Source organism: Lupinus angustifolius, unplaced genomic scaffold (assembly GCF_001865875.1).
Source record: "Lupinus angustifolius cultivar Tanjil unplaced genomic scaffold, LupAngTanjil_v1.0 Scaffold_243_5, whole genome shotgun sequence".
NCBI lineage: Eukaryota > Viridiplantae > Streptophyta > Magnoliopsida > Fabales > Fabaceae > Lupinus > Lupinus angustifolius.
Genome location: NW_017727204.1, coordinates 1 through 15840, shown reverse-complemented (window position 1 = coordinate 15840; position 15840 = coordinate 1). Strand labels below are relative to the sequence as shown.

The window sequence follows — 15840 nt, the reverse complement described above, 5'->3', positions numbered from 1 at the left end:
TAGTGAGGTCATGGTTCGAGTCGTCTCTAACTCCCATAGAAATGAGGAGAAGGTCTACGACCAATACCGTCTCTAAAAACTATTAGTCTCATTGAATCGAAACAATTACACATTTTTTAACAAAGTTCAAATTAACCAATTTAATAAACTAATACTTCTAAAACCTACCAATGTTTTTCTAAATCACTAACCATTCACCAAAGTAACTAAACAATTTTTGAACTAGAACTACGTAAGCCTTGATCCCCTTAATAGGGGTACGTAGGACCAAAGTCAATATTGTCAGGCTCAATAATAAAAATAAATAATTTTAAATGAATAATTTCTAAGGGTATAAAAGTTCATGTTATTAGCGAGGGTACCGTTTTAATACGGGCGGACGGGGTGCTAATACCTTCCCTTCCCCAATCCGTAATCGACTCCCGAATTCAGAATCTCTGTTCAATGACCATTCTTATCCAAATTGGGCTTACTATAGAGTTTTCTACGTTTTAACCGCAAAAAACGTAGTGGCGACTCCAAATCAATCGGGAGAGGTAGAAATCGAGTTCGCCTCCTCCCTTGTGTAACGATTGGAGTTACATTTGTTGTTATAGTGTGTACTACTCTATGTACCACTTATTTTTCATTGGTCAGACGGAATGTATATTAACTTTATATTTTCTGTCCAATGAGAATGAAGTATATGGATTGTTATACATTTTAGGATAGAAGATGTATTTACGTAACCATTTCCAACTTTCAGCTTTTTATTATTTTGATTGGCTTGTTTCAGAAAGTGAAACAGTTGGTGAAATCCCAAAAAACACATCCTTCACATATTATCAGTTTTTACAGCACCAATCAGATATTCACATTGGTGTATCTTCTCACTTTATGTATATATATTCTCAATAGAGCCCCGTAGTTTATCCTCGAAATTAAAACATTGAGAGTCACATTGTTTCATTCTCATCACTTCTGTTTGAAATCTGTTACATCTGTTTGAAATCTGTTACATCTGTTTGAAATCTGTTACTTCAAACCTCATCATCTCTGAATGCGTTACTGTAGAATATTATCACTTTACATGTCCTTTCTCAGAGAAGCTCTGTTAGGAACTGGATTTAGAGATAGAGAAGATATAATGTAAAGATGAATGAATGATTCAAGATCAGAAATGATCTTGAATGTTTGAATCTTTATTGATGAATCTGGAAGTACAATTGAATTACACCAATTGTGCTTTCTGGAATTTCCCCCTAGATGTAACTGATTCCAAATCAGTTATATCTCTCCTCCTCACTTTTTACAAGCTACCTTCTAATGATCTCCAAGTTTCTATTTATAGAAACTCTCTCCTCTAACTAACCCTCAACTGAAACAGAACAAGGAAAATAGAAAAATAACTACCCTTCTTTTCTCTTATTTCTCCTTACATACATGTGTTTGATTGGAAGCCTATTCCTATTCCTATTAATACCCCCCCTAAAAGACCCACCTTGTCCTCAAGGTGAAAAGATGGAAACTTTTCTTGTAACAAAGCAGCCTCCTCCCACGAGTTGTTGCAAGATGCTAGATTGGCCCATTTGATTAAAACCTCTACTTGCCCCTGCTGATTCTCCTTCCAATCCACATCCTTTTCTGGCTCTACTTCTAACTCATACTCTTCATTCAACAATGGAGGAAGTGGTTGAGGTTGCTGACTTGGTTTGAGAGCCTTCTTGAGAAGAGATACATGAAACACTGGATGTATCCTTGCTTGGCTAGGGAGCTCCAGTTTGTATGCTACCTCTCCAACCCTGTTCAGTATCTTCTAAGGTCCATAGTACCTAGTAGCTAACTTAGCAAAAGGTCTTGAAGCTAAGGACTTGAGTTTATAAGGTTGTATTTTCAAATAAACCCAATCCCCCTCCTCAAATACCACTTGCCTTCTATGCTTGTCAGCCTGCTTCTTCATCTGGTCTTGAGCCTTAGTAAGGTTAAGTTTGAGTTCTCCTAGTATGAGGTCTCTTTGGTGCAACAATTGATTGACATCTGCTACCTTAGATGAAAATTCCCCTGCCTTGATCAGTAGAGGAGGATCTCTGCCATAGAGAGCCTTAAAAGGAGTCATACCAGTGGAGCTATGATAGATAGAATTGTACCAAAATTCAGCCCATGACAACCACCTCATCCACTGTTTAGGTCTAGGCCCTACAAAACATCTCAAATACTCTTCTAAGCACCTGTTAACCACTTCTGTTTGCCCATCAGTTTGAGGGTGATAAGAGGTGCTCATCTTCAAATTAGTGCCTGCTAGCCTAAACAACTCTCTCCAAAAACTGCTCACAAAAATAGGATTTCTATCAGAGCTACTTCCAAAAACTGCTCACAAAAAACTCTCTCCAATTTCACTACCTCAGTCACAAAAACCAGAGCTACTTCCTTGGCAGTAAAAGGATGACCCAGGGCATAAAAGTGAGCATACTTGGTAAATCTGTCAACTACTACCAAGATGGTATCCCTCCCTTGCACTCTAGGTAGACCACCAATGAAATCCAGAGAAATATCAGCCCAAACCTGTGTAGGGATAGGCAAGGGTTGTAGCAAGCCCCCAGGGGTGAGGGTAGAGTGCTTGTTTCTTTGGCATACATCACACCCCTCCACATAATTCTTGATATCCTTCTTCATTCCAATCCAGAACACATAACTAGCAATTCTCTTATAAGTTCTAAAAAAACCAGAGTGACCTCCCATAGGAGTTTCATGACACTCCTTTAGAATCAAAGCCAATCTGTTGGACCCCTGTGGAAGAACCAATCTGCCTTTATTCAACAATAACCCCCCTTTGAACTCAAACCCTGCATGAGACCCTGGTGCAACAATCAAGTCTTGGATGACTTGTTTCCATCTGGGGTCTTGATTCACCCCTTGAGTCCAATCTTCTATCTCCTGCACAGAGACTAGAGAAATAGCAGCATACATCCCCTTCCTAGAGAGAGCATCAGCAGCAGTGTTATCCTTGCCAGGCTTATAATGAATCTCAAAATCCATACCTATGAGCTTGACTGCCCATTTAAATTGCTCCTATGTAAACAGCCTCTGATCAGTGAGAAATTTCAAGCTCCTCTGGTCAGTTTTCACCACAAAATGTCTCCCAAGTAGGTAATGCCTCCACTTTTGCACAGCTTGCACCAAAGTCATCAACTCCCTCTCATAAACAAATCTTTGTTGAGACCTCAATGACAACCCCTTACTCCAAAAAGCTAGAGGCCTCCCATCCTGCATTAGGACAGCCCCCAACCCTTGGCTAGATGCATCTGTTTCAACCACAAATTGTTTAGAAAAGTCAGGAATTGCCAAGAGTGGAAGGTTCTGCATTGCCAGCTTCAACATCTCAAAGGCTTTTGTGGCTTGTTCAGTCCAATAGTAGTTGTCCTTCTTCAGCAATTCAGTGAGGGGTTTGGCTACCTTGCCATAGTCTTGGACAAACCTTCTATAGTATCCAGTTAGTCCAAGAAAGCCCCTTAACCCCTAAGATCCTTAGGGATAGGCCAAGAGCTCATAGCCTCAATCTTTGATGCATCTGCTTCCACCCCCTTGCCTGAAATCATATGGCCTAAGTACTCCAACTTCTCTTGGGCAAATGTACATTTCTTCTTGTTTGCCTTGAGAGAATGTCTTTGCATCACTTCCAAAACTGTTTGTAGATGCTCAAGATGGGTTGAAATGTCCCTACTGTATACTAGGATATCATAAAAAAAAACTAGTACAAACCTCCTTAGAAAAGGCTTAAGGACCTCATTCATCAAAGCCTGAAAGGTTGAGGGGGCAGTGGTGAGGCCAAAGGGCATTACCACAAACTCATAATGCCCCTCATGTGTCCTGAAAGCAGTTTTTTCTATGTCTTCTTCTCTCATTCTGATCTGGTGGTAGTCTGATTTCAGATCAAGTTTAGAGAACACACTAGCCCCTCCTAACTCATCCAACAACTCCTCAATAAGCAGTTTATTAGGAATAGTTACCTTGTTAAGGGCCCTATAATCAACACAAAACCTCCACCCTCCATCCTTCTTCCTCACTAAAATGATAGGGCTTGAGTATGGACTGATACTGGGCCTTATCACCCCAGCCTACAACATCTCCAGAACCAATCTCTCAATCTCATTTTTTTTGATAATGAGGATATTTGTAAGGTCTTAAATTGGGGATATTTGAACCTTCCTTGAGGTGAATAGCATGATCATGTCTTCTTTTTTGTGGTAGCTCTTGAGGATCTTCAAACACCATGTCAAATCTTCCCAATACTTCAACAACTTCTGTTGGAATCCCCTGGACAGACTTGGAACCAGCCTCTGTTTCTTGACAATGTAGCATCAACCCTGCTCCTTCTTCTCTCAAAACTTGCATGAAGGCTCCCAAGGAAAGTTGTGTTTGGCTAAAGCAGGATCCCCCTTGATGGTGTACTTCACTCCCTTCTTCCTTAGTGTCAATTCTAACTTGCCAAAATATGCCTTGACCTTGCCTAGACTAGCCAACCATTCTAGGCCCAACACCACATCTACCCTCTGTAAGGTAAACAAGTACAAATTCTGCTGAATTTCCAACCCCTGCACTACCAATGTCAACTGATCACACCTTCCCATACAGTGAATCTTGTGCCCATCCCCCACTTCTACCACATATTTAGGAGTGGCTTGCACCTTGAGCTTCCACCTTTCCACCAGATCAGTAGCTATAAAGTTGTGTGAGGCTCCACAATCTATTAGTACCACCACCTCCTTACCCTCTAACATCCCAGTTACCTTCCAAGAGTGGGTAGAAGTTAACCCAGCCATAGCCCAAAGGGACAATTGTAGGGAATTAAGGTTAGCCACTCCAGATTCCTTCAAGTTTGACTCTTCTTCCTCCTCATCCTCCTCTAACAAGATCATTCTCAATTGTCTATTTTTACACCTATGCTCCCTACTAAAAGGCTCATCACACCTGAAACACAACCCTTTTTCCCTCTTCTCCCTCAACTCAGGCCCTGTAAGATGTTTGAAGCCTCCCCCCTAGTACTGTTACTAGACCCTGCACTGCTTACAGTTATTGAATTACTGCTCCCCCCCTGCCTGCTCCCCCTTCTTATCCCCCAGTTTTTTGATTCCATTGTTACTGACTTACTAGGGAAGGTATTCCTAGAATATTGATTAGGTCTAGGGTTCACCTTCTTCTGTACTATTAAATTTTTGTCCTCTATCATAAGGGATTTTTGAATTACCTCAGATAGAGTAGGATGATCATAAAATCTGACCTCTGCTCTGATTTCTTCCTTGAGTCCATTTAGGAAAATACCTTTCACAAAATCTGGATCAATCTTCTTAAGGGCTCCCACATACTTTTCAAACTCCTCTACATACCCTTCCACTGTTCCCTCTTATTTTAAAGCCAATAGTTGCTCAAAGGGATTTTGTACCATTGATGGTTGAAATCTCCTAATCACTGCCACCTTAAACCCCTCCCAAGATGCTTGAGGATTGCACCTGCTCCACCAATGATACCAGTTGAGAGCCCTCCCTTCCATGGCCACCATAGTGGCTTGCATCTTTTCTTCATCAACTAAATCCTTCAACATGAAATATCTTTCAAGTCTCTGTGTCCACCCGAAAGCATCATCTCCTGAAAAAATGGGAATTTCTAGCTTTCTCCACCTGTCCCTTCCTCGAATATCCCTCACCTCCTGCTCCTCCCCAAATTCGCTTCCTTCATCCCGTGAATTAGGCACCCTAGCTTTTATGGTGAGTTGAGCTAAGGTTTCTTCTAACCTTTTTATCCTTGCCTCGTTTAATTCTATACAAATGCGTTGTTCTTCCCTTTCCTTCCTCATTGCTTCACGTTCCAGCACCCAATCATCTGCGTTTCTTGCCATGCCTCTTGTAGATACCATGCGCGAATTCCCTTATCAGAAGCGTGTAATCAGGGCACTAGGATGGTGCTCTGATACCAGTGTTAGGAACTGGATTTAGAGATAGAGAAGATAGAATGTAAAGATGAATGAATGATTCAAGATCAGAAATGATCTTGAATATTTGAATCTTTATTGATGAATCTGGAAGTACAATTGAATTACACCAATTGTGCTTTCTGGAATTTCCCCCCTGGATGATAACTGATTCCAAATTAGTTATATCTCTCCTCCTCACTTTTTACAAGCTACCTTCTAATGATCTCCTAGTTTCTATTTATAGAAACTCTCTCCTCTAACTAACCCTCAACTGAAACAGAAAGGAAAACAGAAAAATAACTACCCTTCTTTTCTCTTATTTCTCCTTACATACACGTGTTTGATAGGAAGCCTATTCCTATTCCTATCAAGCTCCTTGATTTTCGTGAACTAACCAACTAAGTATGATTACAGGTCATATCTCTGAATCGATTAAGAAAGAGATTGTACACAAGGTGACTCCTAATACGTACAAGGATGAATTGCCAGCAACAGGTGAGCTTTCCCTCTCTTGACTTCTGTTTTAAATATTTTACTCACTTTAAATCTCATTATAAGTGCATACATTTATCTGTAGTAATGTCAATTAACAGATTCTCAGTCTGTGTTTTTTCTTCTCAGAGGAGCCCCTTGATTCACCTGAATTAATCAATTAAATATTATGATTACAGGTGAAACTTCGAAAAGATTTAAGAGCGAACTGCAGGACACGACTCCCTTTGTGTATAAGGATAAATTACTTCTAGCAACATGTGTTAATTATATGTTTCCCCTACTTTTGTTTTAATACTCACTTTAAATCCCATGTGAGTGTTTGCACTGCGCGCTTATGTACATTACCATATTATTTCTCATGAATAATTTTTCAATGCAATTATAGGGTCATCAAAGGTTATTAAAAGAGAGCCTGATCAGAGTCTTCAACTGTTTAATGAAGATAATGAGAGTCACTCCCAAACTGCTGCCACTGTCTCCTATGTCGTGCCAACCGATAATGATACTTTCCTTGTATGATTTTAACAAGCCCTCAAATGTTTACACATTATGTTAGTTTATGTTATAGTGACTTCCAAATGATTTAGCATTACAAACTGGAATTGTGGAAGTTGAGTTTCCTTTGTGGATAGCTACAGACTTTCTCAGAGCCACTTTTGTTTTGTCAATACTTGGAACTTCTCATCTGACTGAATGCCAAAATTTGCTACACTCTCTTTTAGCTGATGAACACTCTTTTACTAGACATTATGTTTCTAATGGACAAATCTATTAAATCTTCATTTTGTCTATCAACACTCATGCTTCTTTATCTGAATTTTCTGACTTATTCTTATATTCTGATTTGGTTTCACATGAAAAATCAATGTTTTGGTTTTCCCAGACCAAAATGGTTCCCGTTCCAAAACCAGTTAGGAATTTCGAAGTCTGTTTTGGACCCATTATCAAAGTTGGTTTTAAATATCGCTCTCAGGACCTATTAGGTATGAAACCTCTTTGCTTTAGATGTAATGTTGTTTTAAGTCAATATACCACTTAAAAATTTCCAAGTAATCAGGGTGACAATATAAGATAGAAGATTTTTTCCACATTGTCTTGGCCCAAATAAATGATATGACTTAATTTATTTTTAGGCACTCTTATTTTTCTGCTATACTCAGTTCAAGGTAAAATGATCTCTGTTTTACATTTTCTTCTGTTATATGCTCAACCTACCCCACAATTATTTTGAACTTGAAATTTCTTAAAATGATACGTATAAAACTCTTTTGGTGTAAGAGATGTGCAACAATCCAATTTTTTACACGGGGATTGGTTTAAGTCCTGCAAACAGTACCCACCATGTGTTTTTTGGGATCTATGCAGGAAATTTTCTATAATTAAGGGGACAGAAAATGTGAGAATATCATGTATAATTTTTTTTGAACCAATATTTGCAGTGTTGTGGATGCAATGTGTATCATAAGCTTGTGGATCACTTAAACTTGTTTCAGGAGACAAATTGCTATCTGAATTCAAGTTTTAAGTTAAAGTTTATGGACTTAGATGACGAAGATGATGAAACATTCCCCATTTCATTAGTGAACTTCCTGTTGATGGTGCATATAGTTTCTATTTGATCATGCAGAATTTTATTTAGGTTTCTTATATATTGTTATAGATTTTCATGTTATAATAAAATCTGTGACAGACCATATTTCTTCAATAGTACTAATATGTTTATGTATAGCTTTTGAGTTTTGAAACTCACACTGACTGTTCAGGATACCCTTGTTTTTCCATTTTATTTACGGTGCATGATATTTGTAGACATGGTAGGTGCATCCGTGCATGTCAACTGAATTCTAAATGAATTAATGATTAAACCTCAACGTATAATCAAATTCCATTGAAAAAGTGTTGACGTAAAACTGTAAGATTTTGTTAGATCTTTAGGATGACCAAAAGTTCAATGATTCGATTCCTGAAAGCGACAGTTGTTGGTTGTTGAGAGAGACAACTGCGCATTGCATTCTGAAATAGAGTAAATTCTTACTCAAAAGAGTGAAAGGATATCCTTTGTAGTACAAAAAAAATATATTATTTCCTTCTTTCACTTGTCTTTTCCTCTCATCGGGTTTACAGAATACAACTAAGAATTTGCTGAAAATGATAGATAATCTTGAATTCCATTACTTATTTGACAATGAGGAACACAAATGGAAATAAACATTTTAATGAATTTTTCAAATCATCGATGACTTATCAAACATTTTAACTGACGGATAATCATCAAAGCCATCCATCATATTGCAAAGTTTATAAACATAAAAGCTAGTCATCATTACCATACAGTTTCAAATTCACTATCTTAAGAAGCTCTTCATTACATACATAAAAAGGAGGTAATCCACTGCTCAAAAGAGTAAGTTTAAATTTATTTCACATGTTAGTCATCAATTCTATAAAAATCTAATGATTTAAATGAGTGAGTAAATCTAATCTATTAGATTTCCCTAAAATTAATAGTTAAGATGTGAAATAACGATCGGATGAATTGATCTCCTCTCTATGAAAAATATAAAAAGTAGAAAGGGTTTGATAAATATCTACTGTACTAATGCCAAACAGGGGAAGGCTACCTAGAGGAACCTTGTGAGTGCTCTTGATCCCCCAAGAGTCAAAGTATGTAGTTTCTGTCCCTAAAAGCCATACTTTATAATATATACCTATAATATGGTTTCTTCTATTACCTTTCTCACATCCTTCAACAATCTTTCTAATTTATCCTCATATAGGTTGAGTATGAGCAACAATTTTGCTGAGGCAATATGAAGCATAAAAAGATTGTGTTTGTTGATTATCCGAACAACTAGCAGTGTAGTCAACATCTCAGACCATGGTCTCGTTGCAGTGGTTGCTGCTAGTTTTGCAAACCGCGATAGGAGGAACAACCTGGATCATTAGACTCTGAAAAAGTGCAGCCATCTGAAATGCAATGTGTGATATGTTAATGTCAACTACATGAACAAGGAACATTGGAAGAACTAATTGATGTTGTTGAAAAATTTAAACAGTTAGCTAACGAGCATTGATAAATTACATCTATAATAATTATAAAACCTAAATCTTGTTAATCAATGCTATTATCATATTAACAACAATTTTAGAGCATCCTGATGAAGGTTCAATTGGGTCATGGTAAAAATACGTTTCTGTGTCAGATATTGTTTTCATCATGGCAGTGGGATTTAACTCCACACCGTAAGCCTTTTGTTTAAGATACATTAATTTTGGGATACTAGACTCTATTAAATTCTGCAACTCCTATTTTCAGCGAGTTGGATGCTATAAGTTAGTGTTCCAACTTGGTCTTTACCACTTTCCATCAATAGCGATGAAGCCAGTGCTAGGCCAAGGCACATTAGACTGAAGCCAAGAAAATAAGATGGTGCTTCATCTGTTGGGAATAAGGCTGCATAATATGGAAAATCTTATTAGAACTACTGTGACAGAGAAAGTCTTTTATGCCCAAGAGAGTATATTATCTGGTACGAATCCTGCTGATAATAACAGATCAGGTACTACTTTTCCCAAAGCACAAAACTAAGCATAGTAAGTGCAAAACAACATTGTTTAAATTAATATTCACAAAACTAAGCACAAAAGGTGCAAAACAATATTGTTTAGATAAATGTTCACAAAACTAAGTATATTTTGTTTACATTTGGACCTGAATTAATGAAGTTAAATACAAAAACTATCAATTATTTATTAGGAGATTGAGAAGTTAACAATGAGTCTATTTTCTTTTTGTTTGGACAATTTCTTGAGTTATGATTAGTTCCACCACAATTAGGAAAGTGACAACAACTTACTTTTTTTGAAATTTCAACTCCCCTTTTGGTCTTGATCCTCTTGGATGACATTTTGTCTTAGAAGTGATAGAATTTTCAACATCACACTCATTATCATTTCTACCATTTTCCAAATCAATTGTTTGTTTTGGAACACCAAACATGTTTTTTACTAACTCAATGACTCGTTCTAATTCTTTAGTAGCTATTACAACTCAATCTTTTGTCTTCAAAGTTTTAATTTCTAAGCATTGCATTATAGATCGAAACTCTAACTGAAAAATCATATCTCTTCGCAAATAAACACTCAAAGTTGTATGTATTTTTGTCATAGGTAAATATTTGTCATTGATAAGGAGTTGAGTCGTTGATGCTTTGAGCATGACCCACATGTTCACTTTGTAGCTCTTGGATATCACGAACAACGATCATCTCCATTAATGAAGAGTCAAGTAAATACTTTTGTTTTTGTTTTTAATGACAAAATGTAATTTCATTGTAATCAAATGAATAAATTTGTCATTGGAAATTGCATTTTTCTTTGTTTTTTAAAGCACTCGTCTCTTCATTAATGGAGAAGTTCTTAACTCCAATATCGTGGTCATCAGATGTTACATCAAAATCTCTAACAAGTTCTAGCAGCTAACTATCACTTTCTTGAGATGTCATTATGTAATCTAAGTAAGAAAATGTAGGGTGTAAGAATAGATGACTCCTAAGGACATAACTACTATATAATTAATTGTGTAATTTGGTTAATAGGTGAAGGTTACCATATGAATTTAATTAACAAAAATCTAAAGATTAATAATCGTGTATTGGAAAATAAAGCCAACAAAGCTATTTTGGAAAGCAAGCAGAAACAAGACAGCAACAATTACAATTAATTAATTGACTAACACTATAGTTAATCGATTAACCGAGTAAGTGTTAATCAACTAACACTATAGTTAATCGATTAACTGGTTTGAAAATCAAGTGAAACATTGGCTGCACAATTCTTGTAATTGACACGTTTTACGTATTTAACACATGTTGAAATTTGTTTACAATGTATGTTTATTAGTTTGTTAGAGAGTTAGTTAGGTTAGTTGCATTGCTTGCTTTACAAAATATTGTATATTATTAGAGCACACTGTTATTTATAATAACAGTGTGTTAGTTTTGTTAATTGCCATAGTTTGGTTTGGGCTTGGGCTTGTAATTCTTTCTTTTATTATTTCTGCTACATGTGCTCACTATAAATAGTGGCACTCTTTCTTGTAACAAACTCAGTTTTATAATAACAAATTCTGTAACTGCAAAGAAAGAGCAGTTACACTTTCTCTCAAAATTCTCTCTCAAAAGTTACGTATTCTTTCTTCTTCTCTCATTTCTCCTACGTTTACATGGTATCATGCCTTCATCTGATGGATCATTATGGTCCTTTTATCTTACATGTGTAAATATTGATTTTATGGTCCTTTTTCTTAAATATTGATATTCCTTATAATACTTTTACTTCATTTGATTTCATAATGATTTTACACTTATGAAATATATTATCAAATTAGATATTATTTTTGCAAACTTTGTAGCAAAATTTTTAAAATTTTATGGATTGTTATAAAACATTTAATATTGGTAACATATATTTTGGTGCAAAATTTTTATCCTATCGACTTTAGTGCGAGTAAGAGATAATTTACATTAGATGTCAATTTCAACATTTTATTGTTGATATTTTTAGTCATTCATGTTTGAGAAACTCTTAACCATCTCTAAATTAAGTGGAATTGTGATGATACGAGAAATCTTATCTGAAATATTATGATTTAGCTACTACAGGAAGACAATCAAATAAAACTATATAGTTAAATAGAAGATAAATTTCTTTAAGACAACATAAGGATTTACATTGAAAAATATATAGTTAAAATTTTTACCCTAATTTTAATTATCAGTGAGTTAAAGTTTTTAACGAAGAGCAACACTTTAAATAAATACACATTTTTTCTTTAATGTATTTAATTATTAATTATTATTTTTAGAATTAATATGTTGTTTTGAAACTTTAAAATAATTATATATATTTCTTTATATTTTTGTTATTCAATTAATATTATATTGTTATCCCTCTTAAATTTTACATCAAGATCTATCACTGTTGCTATGATTATTCTTGTTCTTTTTATAGACAAGTAGTTTTATTAGTTCTGATACACACTGACTAACAGACAAGTAACTAGTTTGATTCCAAACAAAGAGCAAAACTAAGTGTATATTTAGTTAGTCATTCCATATGCTAAAATCATAACCTTTACCTTTTGTAAAGGAAAGGGGATAAGACTCAAATGCCTAATAAATGAATCTTGAAATAGTATGTGCTTCAGAATATGTCTCTCACAACACATCATGTTTGTGGACAAGTTTTCATATCACAACCTCAACATTGTTATAATCAAAAGCTTTGATATCCTTATTTGTATCTTGCTTTAACATATAGTATATCATTGTTTTGATTCTGTGCTAAACACTCTCATACTTAATCAGTATATTAAAGCACCTGCTCTTACACATGCTCACAAATACTTGCGTTTGCCATTAGAGACTAAAAGCTGTAGTTGTTCATGAAGGTGTAACTTTATTTCCTTAAGCTTAGTTGTTAGTGTCATGGTTTCATCCAACTTTGACCTCACTAAAACCTTACTACTGTAGGATGCTTAATCACAGCCAACAATCTTCCTCACAATATCTACCATGCCTTGATTAGGAATCAAGCCCATGATCAGCTCAAAAAGGAATTGCAAGATCAAGTGCATTCCCCTAGCCTAAAAGTCAATAACTATTAGTGAGGATTTTAGATATCTGAAATACTGAAGAGTGTCAAGAGATATTGATATATGGTACTAAAATAATTTTAGAGGTTGAGATCTTTCATTATTTTTTAATTAAATGATTTTATAATATGTAAATATTTTTCCCCTCTCATATTCTAGTATTGGAGGATTTAATATTGAAATAATTTAACTTCATCAATGAGGATGTAATTGTGGGATCCAACCATGTGAGAAATTAAATGCCATGAAACATGATATTTATTTCACGAGGAAAAAACTTTAGGACGGTGGAGGCCTATAGATAGGCCGGTAGAAAAATTGCAGAGAAGGCAAATAATTTGTATTGTCTTCACATTATGTAAGTCCTCTATAAATAGAGGCATCCAACTTTAGTTGAAGATGTAGAGAAGAAAAGCAACAAGAAGCAAAGTATAACATAAGTATTTGCAAGTGAGAGTTTCTGGTAGTGAGTAAAAATAAAGAGTGTGAGTAAATCCTAAAGAGTGTAAAATGTGTGAAAAATACATAAAGTCAATTTTGGGTTTCATTCCTATTACTCCTTGATACTGTATGTAGTATTTGAATAGGAGGACTCTCACTAGAAAACACTATATTTGTACCTCATGTATGAAAAGAGTGTGAAAATGATATTGCAATTGTCCTATATTAGTGTGTTTTACCATGTGATCACATACACAAATTTCCTACTTTGTGGAAGAACATACAAAATCTCTATGAGAGGAAGACTGCACAAAATAAATCTTTCGCAATTAGGAAGCTTGTGAACCTAATGTAAAAAGAGGGAAGATTTGTTGTTGAACACTTGAGTGACTTTCAAGATTTGGTAATATAGTTTATTACCATGAAACTAGTGTTGGAAGGTGAGTTACAAGCACTACTACTTTTGAGTTCTTTGTCGGATAACTAAGAGATGTTAGTGATGTCGTTAAGTAACTCTACATCAGATGGAAAACTACCATTGACACAAGTCAAAGATATCATGTTCAATGAATAAGCCATAAGGAAAGACTTGAGGACATATAACTCCCAAGCCCTAGTCACAGACAATAGGGGAAGAAGTAAGAGTAGAGATCGATCCTAAAAATCTAAAGATAAACCTAAGTCCTAGTTTAGAAGAAATTTTAAATGTAATCATTATGGAAAAGATTGACAGATCAAAAGGAATTGTAAAGAATGGAAGAACGAAGATAAGAAGTATCGAAAGAATATGGCGAATGATGAAAATACCACAACCCTTGTGATAGATGGGGAAGTGTTGTTGCTCTCTTCTAAAGATGAAGAATGTCATGTTGTAGATTCATATAATGAATGGATAAAATGTACAAAATTGAAGACTTCAGCAAAGTAAGGATGAGTAATAGTAGCAATGCAAACTTTGTGGGAGTGAATGATGTGCACTTGTAGACTACTATCGGTTGCATATCGATATTGAAAGATGTGCAACATGTGCTAGATCTGCGCCTAAATTTTATTTTTGTACATGATCTAGATCAGATTGGATACCATAACAATTTTGGTGATGAAAAATGGAAGCTTCCGAAGGCTCAATGGTTGTTGCTCGAGGAGTGGTGTATAGCACCTTCCAAAAAACTCAAGTAAAGTAGATTGAGGATAGGTTGAATGTTATCGAGGATGCTGCTTCATTAAATTTGTGGAACAAAAGACTGGCTCGTGTGAGAGGGAAAGGATTTCACATTTTGGAAAGGAAATCCCCCATTTCTTTTGTCAAAGGTACAAAGTTAAATCCTTACGAACACTGCTTATTTTGAAATTATCACATAGTTTCTTTCATCAAAACTTTGAAGCTGAAGCAAAATATTTTGGATATGATTTACTATAATGTATGTGGTCCCATCGAGGTGGAAACTCTAGGTGGTAGTAGATATTAGTGACATTTATTGATGATGCTTCACATAAAGTGTGAGTGTTCTTTCTAAAGAGTAAAGACTAGGTTTTCAATGCTTCAAAATGTTTTTTGCCATGGTGGAGAGACAAACATGGTAATCTTTGGTGTGTCTTCATAGTAATAATAGAGGTGAGTACACATCCTATGAATTGAAGAATTATTTTTCTAAGCATGGAATAAGACACGAGAATACGGTTCCTCGTACCTACAATATAATGGTGCAGTCGAAAGAATCAATAGAACCATTATGAAAAAAGTAAGAAGTATGTCGAGAATAACTAAATTGAATAAGTCATTTTGGGGTGAAGTTGTTCCTTTGGGCTTTGACATTCCTGAGAGAGTATGTATGATCTGACATGTATTAAATACTCTCATTTGAACGTGTTTGGGTGCAAAGCCTTTGTTCATGTTAGTACGCAACATAACAAAAACTTGGCGATGAAGTCATTCCTTGCATTTTTCTAGGGTATGGAGATAAGGAATTTGACTACAGGTTATGAGATCTGGAAAATAAGAGAGTGATTAGAAGCAAAGTTCCATGAGTAAGAAACTATGCTAGATTATATAACTCTAGAGAAAACCATGAAACCTGGTGGAAATGTTGATTTTACATTAGTCTTTCCTCCTAGAGAAAATACCATAGGAGGGGGAGAGTTAAATGATGATGTGGCTTATGATGAGTCGGAACCAGATAATGTAGGAGATGAATAAGGTGTTGAGCAAGGGAAGCAACCCCCTACAACACAACTTAGGAGAAGTGATAAAGAGCATCATCCATCCAACTAATGTTAGGTATCAAGGACAGAATACACCTAG

At 35.5% G+C, this 15840-nt stretch overlaps 1 long non-coding RNA gene across 1 annotated transcript; it reads left to right on the top strand.

Moving 5' to 3' along the window:
• Nucleotides 1–6377: 6377 nt before the first annotated feature.
• Nucleotides 6378–7218, top strand: LOC109340741. Its single transcript, XR_002106832.1, has 3 exons — nucleotides 6378–6442; nucleotides 6619–6699; nucleotides 6828–7218. It is a non-coding gene; the product is annotated as an uncharacterized LOC109340741 (long non-coding RNA).
• The last annotated feature ends 8622 nt before the right edge of the window (nucleotides 7219–15840 follow it).